The 13,115-nt window shown below is 32.4% G+C and overlaps 1 protein-coding gene across 2 annotated transcripts in view; it reads left to right on the top strand.

The window, feature by feature from the left end:
• The window catches only part of GABA-B-R1 (gamma-aminobutyric acid type B receptor subunit 1), a 160,992-nt gene that overhangs the window by 93,248 nt on the left and 54,629 nt on the right, over window positions 1-13,115 (top strand). The window lies entirely within an intron of this gene.

Here is a 13,115-nt window from a genome sequence, read left to right on the forward strand (position 1 = left end):
ATTGATGTCGAGTCCTTGATAACCTCGACATGTTAGTATTACGAAAATAATATCAAAACTCAACAGATGGTGTATGCTTTCATTTTGGCTCACTAATGATACTTTGCTACCAGCCATCATTTGAAAAAAATCGATATTTAGATGGTTTTTTTTTTCATCCAACATTCCTACCATATGATAAAAAGTGGCATTAAGACCTGGATACATTAATCTAGAAATAAACCGAACTTATATTTTTTTATGTAAATACAGCTTAATTATTTTAATTTCTACACCACAATGAAAATAATGTAAATATATTCTACACTAAAGACCTTGAACTGTTTATTTATAAAAATATCAATAATATTACGTCAGTTAAATTTAAAAATAGCTTAAGGTTTGAAAATATTTCTTCTAATTACGTAATACACGCTATAGCTAAAACGAATTAGTACAATGTTTAACAAAATATATTATTAAATAAAAATAAATAAATCAACTTCACGTTGTATCCCGCACACGTTCCCCGGCAGAGGGAATCTAGTGTTAGGACACTCCGTTCTCCACTCTCTGCCGAATTCAAGCAGTGTTACAACGTAAAGCTGAAAAAAAAACTACGTTTCTTAAATGACATTTCAATTATAATCTTCTATTTCGTATATATGAAAAGCTTATTCGAGATGATATTGTTCTTGGCATTTTTCAACAAACACGCTACGAGATATGGTTTTCCTGTATGCTAGTGCTGGCGATAACGAGCTACTTTGCCACTCTTATGACATTAATTAAAGAAATTAAAAAATGTACGTGTACTGTACTTTTAAACTGAGAAATATTATGGTTTTTTTAGCTCTACGCTGTCTCCCGCACATAGCAGGGTAGGCAGAGGGAACTTGGGAACCTAGTGTTAAGACATTCCATTCCAATTAAGACACTTCTGTTTCCCACTTTCCACGAGAAAGAAAATGTAAAATATTAAATATTTCTTTTTCGTCGTACGGGAATCGAATCCACAACCAATCGCTTTTACAGTTACGTCGTGCGATACATACATACAAATAAAACATAAGAAATAATGGAAAACCAATAATAATGTAGAACCGCAAGGTATGTAGGTCGCAACGATCTTGCATGACTTACTCTAGTCGATTTGCGGTTAGATACATCTTTGTTCCAACATCAAGTGGGATTTGACACGCAGATCCCTTTGGCTATGTACATGCCAATATATGAACATGTTTGAAGTATTCTCATGGTCATTTTATATATAGATTTTACTATAATTTTATGTAAATAATATGATAATATAGAGAAAAACATTTTTTTATGTTTAACCAAAGACGAAAAAATTATCTAGCGACTATAATCATATACATATATAAAAAAATCAGCTTCACGCTTTATCCCGCACACAGCAGGGTAGGCAATGGGAACCTAGTGTTAAACACTCCGTTCCCCACTTTCTGCCGAATTCTGGAGGCATTGCGTGTTGAGTGGCAGAACACCACGCCGCGCTTTACCTCGACACCAGAGCAAACGCCAATACCTCAAAAATTCAACGAAGAATGGGGAACAAAGTGTCTTAAAACTAGGTTTTTTCTAGGGAGAGAAAGACAGGAAGCAGCGTGAAGCCGAAAAAGATTAGCTATCTAAGAATAAAACGATGATTTTCTGAAAACTGCTTAGCCAATTAAGGCATTGATTCGCCGTTGGTTGTCTCAGCTTACGAAAACAAAACTATAATTAATTATCCCCATTACCACTTCTTTATACGATTAAATAAGCCATTTTGTTCATATCATTTTGTATAGCTAGAAGCTACTCATATAAGAACTCCGAGGCCTACTTACACCAGCGAGAACGAAGTGATGAATGAGGCGCGAGTCTTTCACGCTGGCTTCAATGTAATTAGGACAGGGTTTTGTGTATAAGTGGTTGAGGTATCGTGTTCCCATTTTGTCAGTTATGTCAGTCGTGCCAGTGTCCAAATATTTGCGGATCCCAAACAAAAAGTATGAAATCTAACGAACCAGGTGTTAAAATAAACGATTCAAATGTTGAATTAACACAGTTTAATGGCTCGATCCAACGTTCGTTATGTGGGCTATTTGTTTGTTTTGTTTGTGTTGGGTAATATGTTTTTATTTTTGCGTGTTGAATTTTCGATGATAAGGCTTTTTTTTACATTTTTTAAAATGTTATGAATCTTTTTTTATAATATAACTAGCGACCCTCTTGCGGCTTCGCCCGCTTTTACTACTGGATTATTCATATAATGTATGTTTGCAAAGCACTTAAGATAATGTGAAAATAAATTGAACCCTAATGCAACCCGCATTTTCGTAGTTTCAATAAGGATTTTCCAATTGTTTTACTCAGCAAGGATTTTTTAGTTGGTACCGTAATTTTAAATCTGTACTACTAATCTTTTCAAGTACTTATTAAAATATATTTAAATGACTATTTTTAGGTAGTTAAATGACTATTTTTAAACGGAAGAAATTATAAACAAAAACCTACCTACTAATAACTACTACAAAAATATATTGCGCTGAAATTTAAACATGTAACTCCAATAATCCAATACGTGCAAACGCATCTAAATCTTCGTTGCTATAAAGGTAGGCGGGTTTTTTTTTTCGAGCTTGTGGTTAATGCTGAAGAGGGTATTCTGTCCCTGGTGAAAAGCAAGCACTACGTGGCTGCATGTGAGGAAAATTAAATAGAATGCATCGGCCGGGAATCGAACCCGGACCGCCCGCGTGGCAGGCGAGCATTCTGCCACTGAACCACCGATGCGTGTAAGGCAGGCGGGCGCGGCGGACGCATGGCGAGTGGCGAGCTGTTTCGCAGCAAGGATTTTTTGATATTGTAAAAACTTTTAAAGTACTTATTAAAATGAAAAACAGTAAAAGACAGTTTTGATCTACATTAAATGGCCAACGTAACTAATATACTTATTTATATGCTGAGCGTAAGGGATAAGTGAAACTTGAGTAACATACAGCTGATGTGTCAACGGCGTGAACTACGAAAAATACTCGACCTAATGGTGAAAACCGTATTAAAATCCGTTGAGTGGTTTAGAAGAAGAAGAGTTAGAAACAACAGGCAGACACGAAAAGCGACTTTGTTTTATAAGATACTAGTGGGCCCGGACGCGGCTACGCCCGCGAAAATATAAGCCGAAATAATTAAAATAAGTTAAAAAATAATAATAAGTGGAGATTTATTATTAGAAAAAATATCTGAGTAACCGAAATGAACAAACAAAAGAAATAAAAGTAACTAAAGGAAATTCTTAATATTAGAAAAACTACCTAAAGTTTGCCGTGCCGTACATAAACATTTTTCTATATTAAATAATTATTAATTTTTGCGAAAAATATTAAATAAAATCCCAAATTACGAAAATTACGATATTTTAAGTGTATAGATAGGAAGATAGATAGATGGATTTGAAAATATATTTTAAGGTAGTATAATTATTTTGTTATAAACGCTACAGGTTGTAGGTTCAACTCTCAATCGAGGATATGAATTATTTAATATTTTCATTTCTTCGATCTGGAGTCGAGGCAAAAAGTGTCCAAGATTAGGCTAAAAATGAGGAACGGAGAGTTTTAACATCAGGTTCCCTTAAAAAAAATGTTCTGTGAAAAACGTAGTAAATTTTGTTCGAGTAAGTAACAACCGTACATTACGTCCATCTGTCTTGCCTTTTGTCACCATGTAATCTACTAATACCGTGAAATATACAAATGGGGAAAAGGCGTTGATGGAATGGATGTCGTTGACTCGTCTGAGTACTTCTCTAAAGAGACATAATAATATTCGACAGAAAAATGTTGAATTTACGTTCTTTTCGTAACGCTTTTTTAATGCGTCCATTACTTTAATGATTTTAGGAAATAATTGTGTTTAAAATATTATATAAACTTAAAAGTGGAGAATCGTGATGTTTGCAAAACATATTAAAATTAGAGTAGCTGTAGAAAAAATATGGCTTAAGCAGAAAGTGGAGAGGAATATTCTCTAAATATATTTGAATAAAACACGAAAGATATTATGCGAAGATGAAATAAGTAAAAATCAATATAAAAACTGTTCGTAAGTTTTTCTAAGTCTTCTTGAATTATTGAATACGTGGAAGTTCTTCTTTTAACAAAGACAACTCTTGGGATCTTTGCTATTCATTTCTATATTGCTATTGATATATTTTATTCATTTCAAAGGAAATTTAAAGTAAGTTTACTTTAATAACTTTCTTTCCTTTTTCTTTCAAAAATGTATATAATAATAATAGTTAAATACATTAGTACTTAATATTGAAATTATATAATAGTAGTATGCGTTAGATAAGAGTATCTATCGGGACAGGTTGTGGGTTCGTTTCCCGCTCGAAAAAATGAGATATTTAATATTGCGCAATGATTTCAGAACTCGGCGGAAAGTAGAGAGCAGAGTGTCTTAACACTATGCTGCCTCTGAAGCTGAGTAGTATAGCACATATTAAAACTAGATTTGAAATTTAATTTGCGTAAGACGAAGTACATTATGTTCCAACAAGTAGTGTAAATAGAGATCTACCTACTACGTAAATACATACATGCATACGTCTATGTAGATATAGGTATATGACGATACGTGAAAAAAAATGAAAAAAAAAATCATTAGCCTTAGTGTACAAGTATATCTTCTTGACGGCATAACCCCACTCGCATATCTTATTATTCTTCTTTTCTCGCTATGGTACCAAAAATATAGCGTGATGGGTTCCGTATTCAAGCAGTCTCAAAAATTAGGCGGAAAGTTGGAAGCAGAGGTACACCGCGTGAATCTCAAAGAGAAAAATATATAGATATATAGTGCCTCAATGCTTAATTGTATATGAAAATAGAAAATATATAAACATAATTATCCTATATCTTATAAAACAAAGTCGCTTTTTGTGTCTGTCTGAACTTTCTAACTCTTCTTCTTCTAAATCACCCAACGGATTTGGATGCGGTTTTCACCATTAGGTCGAGTATTTCTCAGGGAAGGTTTATATATAGTTTATTATTTGTACATTCTTATGTAAATTAACATAAATACGATAAATGTGTATAAAGTCCTACCCGCTGGGACACTTTGGCGCATGCGCTGCTTTAATGGTAAATACTACATGAAAATAATGTACTGGAATATTGTTCCTCTTAATAAGATCTACAAAAAAGTCCGCGATGGCATATTCGTATCTTTTAATAATAACGTGTAGTGATCATATTTCTGTCTAAAAATAGTAATTTCAATATATTTTTTATTGTGAGGGATATTTCTCCATAATGGTATTAATCCTTATCCTTTAAAATACTATATTAAATTTCTACGTTAAACGAAGATAACATTTGCTTTTAAACTATTTCGAAATTGCGTATAGTTTTAGAGAAAAACGCATTTAATTATTGACACATCACGCCGTTCACACATCAACTGTATCGAGTCAAGTTTCACTTATCCCTTACTCTCAGCATATAAATAAGTATATTAGTTACGTTGGCCATTTAATGTAGATCAAAACTATCTTTTCTGTTTTTCATTTTAATAAGTACTTTAGAAGTTGTTACAATATCAAAAAATCCTTGCTGCGAAACGCGCCTCGCGACGTTATGCTTATACAAGCGAGTCCGCCGCGCCCGCCTGCCTTACACGCATCGGTGGTTCAGTGGTAGAATGCTCGCCTGCCACGCGGGCAGCCCGGGTTCAATTCCCGGCCGATGCATTCTATTTAATTTTCGTCATAGGCAGCCACGTAGTGCTTGCTTTTCATGAGGGACAGAATACCCTCTTCAGCATTAACCACAAGCTCGAAAAAAAAAACCCGCCTGCCTTTATAGCAACGAACATTTAGATGCGTTTGCACGTATTGGATAGTTCGAGTTGAATGTATTATTTAATGTCATTTAACTATCTAAAAATAGTAATTTAAATATATTTTAATAAGTACTTGAAAAGATTAGTATCACAGATATAAAATTACGGTACCTACTAAAAAATCCTTGCTGTGTAAAACAATTAGAAAATCCTTATTGAAACTACGAAAAAGCGGGTTGCATTAGGGTTTAATTAATTTTCAAATTATCTTAAGTGATTTGCAAACATACATTATATGAATAATCCAGTAGTAAAAGCGGGCGAAGCCGCAATAGGGTCGCTAGTGTTATATATTTTCATAATTTTAAACTAAAAATAAAAACTAGCTTATGGAGAGGTCCTAATAAGCCAACACTGTAAAACGTCCAACTGAAATTATACTTAATTTTTGCAAGTTGTTATCAACATATTCACTTTTTATTAGGTAATTAATTTTAACAATAGTTTTATTATATGAACATTTTATAAAATTATTTAATTGTTTTTTATATTCATTTATAAAAACACAGTTTGCGTTGAATATTGGAAGCTTTCACCAAAATTGCTGATCGCCATCGGTGTCACTACGCTTGATGAAATTTGAACATGTTAAAAATTAATATTTTTAACCAGAAGGTATTTTTAGAGTATATACAAAATAAACAGCACAGTTAAAGTAAACATTTAACTTTCCAAATCGAATTTTAATATTAAGAAAACCCAAAATCTCTACATGCACCATGTTGACAATATCTGTTCTACCACAAAGCAAACGATCAATAACAGAAACTAATTTCTTTTAAACGTTTCAGCTAACTCAGTGAAAAACAAATAAGATATTTATGATATGTTGAGTCCTGTCACTCACGTACGGAAACGAAGTGTGTTAACACTAGGTTCCCTCTTCGCACCCTGCTGTGTGCGGGATACAGGATAAAGCTGATATTTATTATAATTTTCATCCTGGTTTCATCACTGTATGCAATATTTCAACCTTAAATCGCTGAAGCGCTTTAATTTCTGTCCTAGGTATAAGTCCTAGAGATGCATTTCCAAGGCTTTTAGTACTTATAAATAAGTTTGTACCACTTCAGAGTTAGTAACCACGTGCAAATTTCTACGCTGATGTAATTGCGTTGAATAAAAGCCAATAAAGCTGCTTCTGGGAATAAAATTTACTCAATCAACTCACTATTTCTTTTAAATTATCAAAACTTTAATGATAATTAAATGATGATATGTAATCTTACTTTATTACCTTATAGTTTTCAACTAAGATAAAAATCTGATTTTAGAATTCGTTGAATATTTTTAAGATAGATGTGTTTAAGCGATTGTTTAAAATATTATCGTAAAAATTAATTTCTTTGCTAAAGAAAAAATATAGAAGTATGGAGAATATTGTTATTTCTTTTCGTATCTCTGCTTGCACTCTCTCACACAGCATGGTAACCAAAGAGTACCTCGTGTCAAAATGGACACGAGGTACTCTTTGGATATTCCCGCTGTATTCCCTACGAATCACTTAATTTTCAAAACTTTGTTTATTGTGTCGTCTCACACATAAAAGGGATTGAATCCACTACCACAGCACACCTCACACTAACAGCAAGAGCAAAGAGCAAGCTGTACCAATATAGGACGAATTGTCAATATTAATTAAATCCTAATAATATCATATAAATTGAGATTGTAATAACTTCGGTCGACATCATTCTTAGTAAGATTTAATCTCAAACGATTGTTTAATTCACTAAAATATCGATATCAAAGATCCGTTCCATCCCCAAAATGTAATCAATTGCCACCAATTCCAATACATTATCTTCGCGTTACGGCACTTCGCACTAATTTAATTTGTGGTCTACCGAAGGGAGAGATATTATCCCAAAACTATTACAGACGTCATTACTAATATTAGTTTATTGTTAACTAGCGAGACCTATGGCTTTGCACGCAACTATTTATGTTCTAAATAGACAATAAATTAATTTTTAACAAAAAGAAAAACCGACTTGTAACAACGAACTAAAAAGTGAGAAATAATTTTACAAAGATTTTATAATTGTGAAGTCTGTGAAGTTTAAGACTTATGGGATTTTCTCATAGACACCTTTGTCAGACATGGACGAAAAGAAATGGGACCTTTCGGCACTACCTTTGAAATAAAAAAAATATCAAAATCGGTTCACCCAGTCAAAAGTTAAAAAAATACAGTCGAATTGATAACCTCCTTTTCTTACAGAAGTCGGTTAAAAATAGTTTTCTTTTTTTGTATAAACATTCACAATGCACAAATTTAATAGAATATTTTATAAACAAAACAAGTAGTAACAAGATGTAGAAGAAAGAACCTGAACCCCCTTATTAAGGTTTGCCCAAAATTTACATGCTGAAGATTTCAATACAGTATGTATGCAATAAAGTAAATATACTTAGAAGTTTGCAATAGCCGGTATGTATAAATTCATTCAAAAATGTTATAGAAGAAATTACAAAAAAGTAAAAAATAATGAGTATATAGATTAAATATATCTATCTATATTATCTAGATAAAAGACGTTCAAGTCAAAAGAAATTCAATTCCTGATAACTTTAAATATCTTATTATAAATCATATAAATATAACATTGAAATAAATAAATTGTAAGCTAATTAACTCAATTTATCTATCGCCCGCACTAAATTACGGCCGCGCATTTAGATGGAGATGAAGTAGAAGAGAAAAAAATATAAATCAGTTTTCATTACGCGTATTCCTTTAATTAGTACGTTTCCTAAATATTAATATATTCTTTTTGATGAAATATTAATCTATTCTTTTTGTTAAGTTTTTTTGTTTTTTTAATTCATTTTTTATTTTAGATTTTTTGTTTTACATTGTATGCAGTATAAAATAAAGTAGGAAGAGGAAACCTATTGTCCACACTTCGTTCTCCACTTTCCGCTTAATTTTCGAAGCATTGCGTGAGGCAAAACTCAACGCCGCCTTTTGCCTTGGTACCAGACCGAAGAGATGACAATATTAATAAATAATAATTCATTACCCCGAATGGAAATCGAACCCATAACCTTCGCGTCACATGCTTGTTCTATTTTTCCTAGTTAGTTTATTTCTGTAACTGTTTTAATATTTTAACTGTATGTATGGAGCGATAAACCGTACCTAAACTACGTGGGTGTATACGCTTCGTTGCAGTTTTTAATTTTAGCAGTCGACAATGTATTCTTTGTTGATCTTTGTTTATATTGCTTCTATATTTATTTCTATTAAATGTTATTTTATTTAAATATACTTTAATGTCTTTTTAGCAGTTATATAAAATGCATTTTTTAACTTTGTTTTTAAAGAATATTGAGTACTAAATGAAGTAGTAGTAACTTTTATAAGTTTTAAGAATAGTAGACTTCTTTGAAGATCTTTATTGAAGACTTATCAATTGATGCTCCTTGTGTGTACATAGATTGGTTTTTTTTAATTATTTAAAGTTTATTTCAATTTAAAAGGGGTTTAATCTTTTTTTGTATAAAAATCACAAAGCTATTCACAAGATAAATTAACTTACCAGATTTCAATGTTCAACGTAGTCTTCATAGCTTTGAAATAAAGTGGATTTCACATACGAACGGACAAGCAGACTGATCTATAACAATTTTGTTCTCCATTATATAAAACAGGAGAAGAAGAAACAAGGAGAAAATCCACTATGGATCTTTTAGTCTATTTCTTAATACCATGGGTAACATGGCTGATGATGATGATGATGATGCGTAACATATATTTCAATATCCAAATAACCATGATAGACGTCATAATTTTATATGATTAATAAAAAAACCGACTTCAAACAGTAAACTAAGAAGTTGAAATTGAGTTATTCGTCCGTTTTTCACGCAAATGTTTGAATTAGACCAAATTAAATATAGAATCATCAAAATAGGTTCACCCAGTCGAAAGTTCTGAGAGTAACAAGCATAAAAGTCGAAGTCGAATTGAAAACCTCCTCCTTACCTCCTCTTTACCTCCTCCTTACCTTATCTTACCTCATCCTCACCACCTCTTATGGAAATCGGTTAAAAAAATAATAAAATGTACCTACTTACATACATAGCTTTAACTCAAACTAATAACATTATGTTGTCAGAACTCAGAATGCGATATATTAATATGAACAAGCACGAACCCGACATGACAACAGGTGAGGAATCGTCCCCATTTAGCTGAAGTTCCTGAATGAGGAGCATTAATCTTGCAGGATGCATGTGGCATGTGTATGTGACTAGATCAGGTCTGTGCTTAAAGTAAAATAAATTTAGGATGTAACGAAATATGAGTATATTTTAGTAATGTTAAATATAATTTCCGTTTAAATATGAAATATGTATAGTGATACTACCATCGAAGTGCAGTGGAACAGTGTCTAACTGTAAACTAGAAGGTTGTAAGTTCAATCCCCCAATAGGGAATGAATTACTTTTATTTTTCGGACGGAAAAGGGAGAGCGGAGTATCTTGATACTTAACTTCTCTCTACCTTCCATGCTATGCCAGAAATAACGCAAGCCTGAGGAAATATGAATAGATACAGTGATTTTTCAATGGTATATAGAAATGATGAAAATTATGTAGACACAAAATTTGAACATTTGTAACATAAAAGTTGTGCTCATTAAATCTCTCTACTAAATTGAAATTACTATACAAATTACATAATATATATTTTAGTTATACATGTATTTTAGTTATACATATATTTTAAAGGTTTTAATATTATAAGCGAGGAAATGAAAATATTAACTATTACTAATTTTAACATTCACCGAATGGTAATCGAACTCACAACGTCGACCTTACAGTCACACCCTTATGCCACAGACCCCCTACGACCTCAAAATACTTACAAAGCTAAAACAATATAGATTACCTCCACTAAAAACCTTAAGCCGGCATGTTAGTGCATGTCGGGCCGATATCGCCGTCCTAGCGTGACTGAAATCAGTCAATTGGTGCTGAAAGACTTGTTCTTATCAATATTGAGGGGTTCCACACGCTAAGAGCTATGTCTGCCGATCGACAAACTTTTATGACCGACCTTCAATATTCTATTTACATAATACATTTTGGGTGAACGATTGGTCTAGATAGACCTCATGAAGTTATTTTAGTCTTCAGTACTGATGGTAGATCGATATTTATGAATTTTAGGCAGTTTTGTGTGAGGTTAGTTAAAATTATTTAAATTACACCCAAAATTGAAAATCTGAAATGGTTCGTAATATCTTAAATGTTTCATTCATTCACATATACGTATTTGTTTTCTTTGATTTTGATGGAATTAAATATATTTTTCATTCTAAGAGTTGTTCTTTACTAAACTGTGGTTTTCTGATCTTCTATCGTATTATATTAAAACGTAATGTACATTTATCTGAGACCACTCATTCGTCAGGGCTACAAGTATGTGACTATTACGCGACTGGTTTGGTTACATCCTTACACGAAGAAATGAAATATTTATATAAATTTATATTTTCATTTCTCCGCTCTAGTGTTGAGGCAAGGCGGGGCTTTGAATTCCCCCACTCAACACGCAAATGCTTCCAGAATTCGTCGGAAAATATGGACGTAGTGTCTTACCACTACGTTTCCTCTGTCTATCTATGTATATGTCTGCTGTACGCGGGATACGGCGTGAAGCTGATGTATTATATAATATCCAACTTAATGGTTACGAGCTATGAGACTCATATATTACCGATTTTGAATATGTTTCTCGGCTACGACAAAATAGAAAGGACATGACTTTAGAGGTACTTTCGGAATTCAATTTCCGCGAGTCGGTTGAAGGGTTTATTATCTAGCTTTACCCAAAAATTTTCAAACCATATAATGCGAAATAAAATTTATTCATTGAATACATAATCCTGAAAGCGTGGCAACCTTTTCAATATACGTTTATTTGAGCTAAAAAATACTTATTATTATATATAAATAAACATGTTTCTTAGGTTGGGATTAGTTAAATAAAATAAAAGAACGTTCCCTATAATAAATATTAAGTAAAATAATATATAACACGACATTATAATATAGGGGAAACTCGCTCACGAGCTCCTCGTGAAGACTCTACGTGTTGGAACTGTCTCTACACATGTCTTCCAAAAGACCGCGTTCCTTTGAACCATAAATACATTATAACTAAATACATTATAAGTAAATTACTATTACCTACTAATTTTCGGGGAATTTTAATCACTGCTCTTGACTTCTTACTAGATGAAGAAATGAAAATAATCCAAGTGGGAATCTACCTCGTAATTGTTGCATTTACAGTTAAAGACTGTGTCGCTGCCGATTTAATAATTTCATCATCATCATCATCAACAGCCATCTTTTGTCCACTGCTGGACATAGGCCTTCCCCAATTCTCGCCACCACACTCGATCCTCAGCTCTTCGAACCCATCCGTTTCCCACCAGATGCCAGATGCCAGATGTGCCGACGACATAAAGAGATTTAATAATTAACTACATTATTTTATTAAACTTTGAATAGTAATGTAAATTGTATATGATTTTCATAATTAAATAACTCCAGTTATTACTTTAATCAAACAAAAACAATATGTATAAATAATTAATTATATTAAAATATGTTATTGAAATCGAATGACCGAATTGTATTAACCTAGATACAAAGCTAGCGAAAATGAGGGTGCAATTGAGTAAATAATAATTAAATTCCACGTTTTTAACCTGAATAAACTAAAAATAACACAGAAGCTAGTATCTAAATATCTTCAAATATATAACGAAATGCATAAAAACTAAAAACGTAGCATATTTTCCTTTCATATATTCATCATACCTTTGTATGGAACTTCAACTTCAGCGGGAGTAAAAATTCATTTATGGTGGGATGGTAGAAACTTTTTTATAAGGTTACGGCTGTGTACAGTGTGTTTGTCCGAAATGAATGAAGTCGAGCCTTTTAAGCTACCTCAATGTAATTAGAGCATCCGCCTCCGCTCTACGTAAGTGCTGAGCGCCGTGTTATATTTATTTATATTTGTTGTTTACTGTAACTGAGGTGTCCGAAAAGTTCACCTAATTTTATTAGTGTGTTTTTTTTTTAATTTTTGCTATTATTATTGTTTAAAAAAAAAACATTTTTTAGTTTAGAGTCCAGTCGTGCGATAGGGGTACAAAATGTGAATGTAAAATCGACTGGATGTGAGT

Source organism: Heliconius melpomene, chromosome 11 (assembly GCF_056956725.1).
Source record: "Heliconius melpomene rosina isolate 202511_hmr_F chromosome 11, ASM5695672v1, whole genome shotgun sequence".
Taxonomy (NCBI): Eukaryota; Metazoa; Arthropoda; class Insecta; order Lepidoptera; family Nymphalidae; genus Heliconius; species Heliconius melpomene.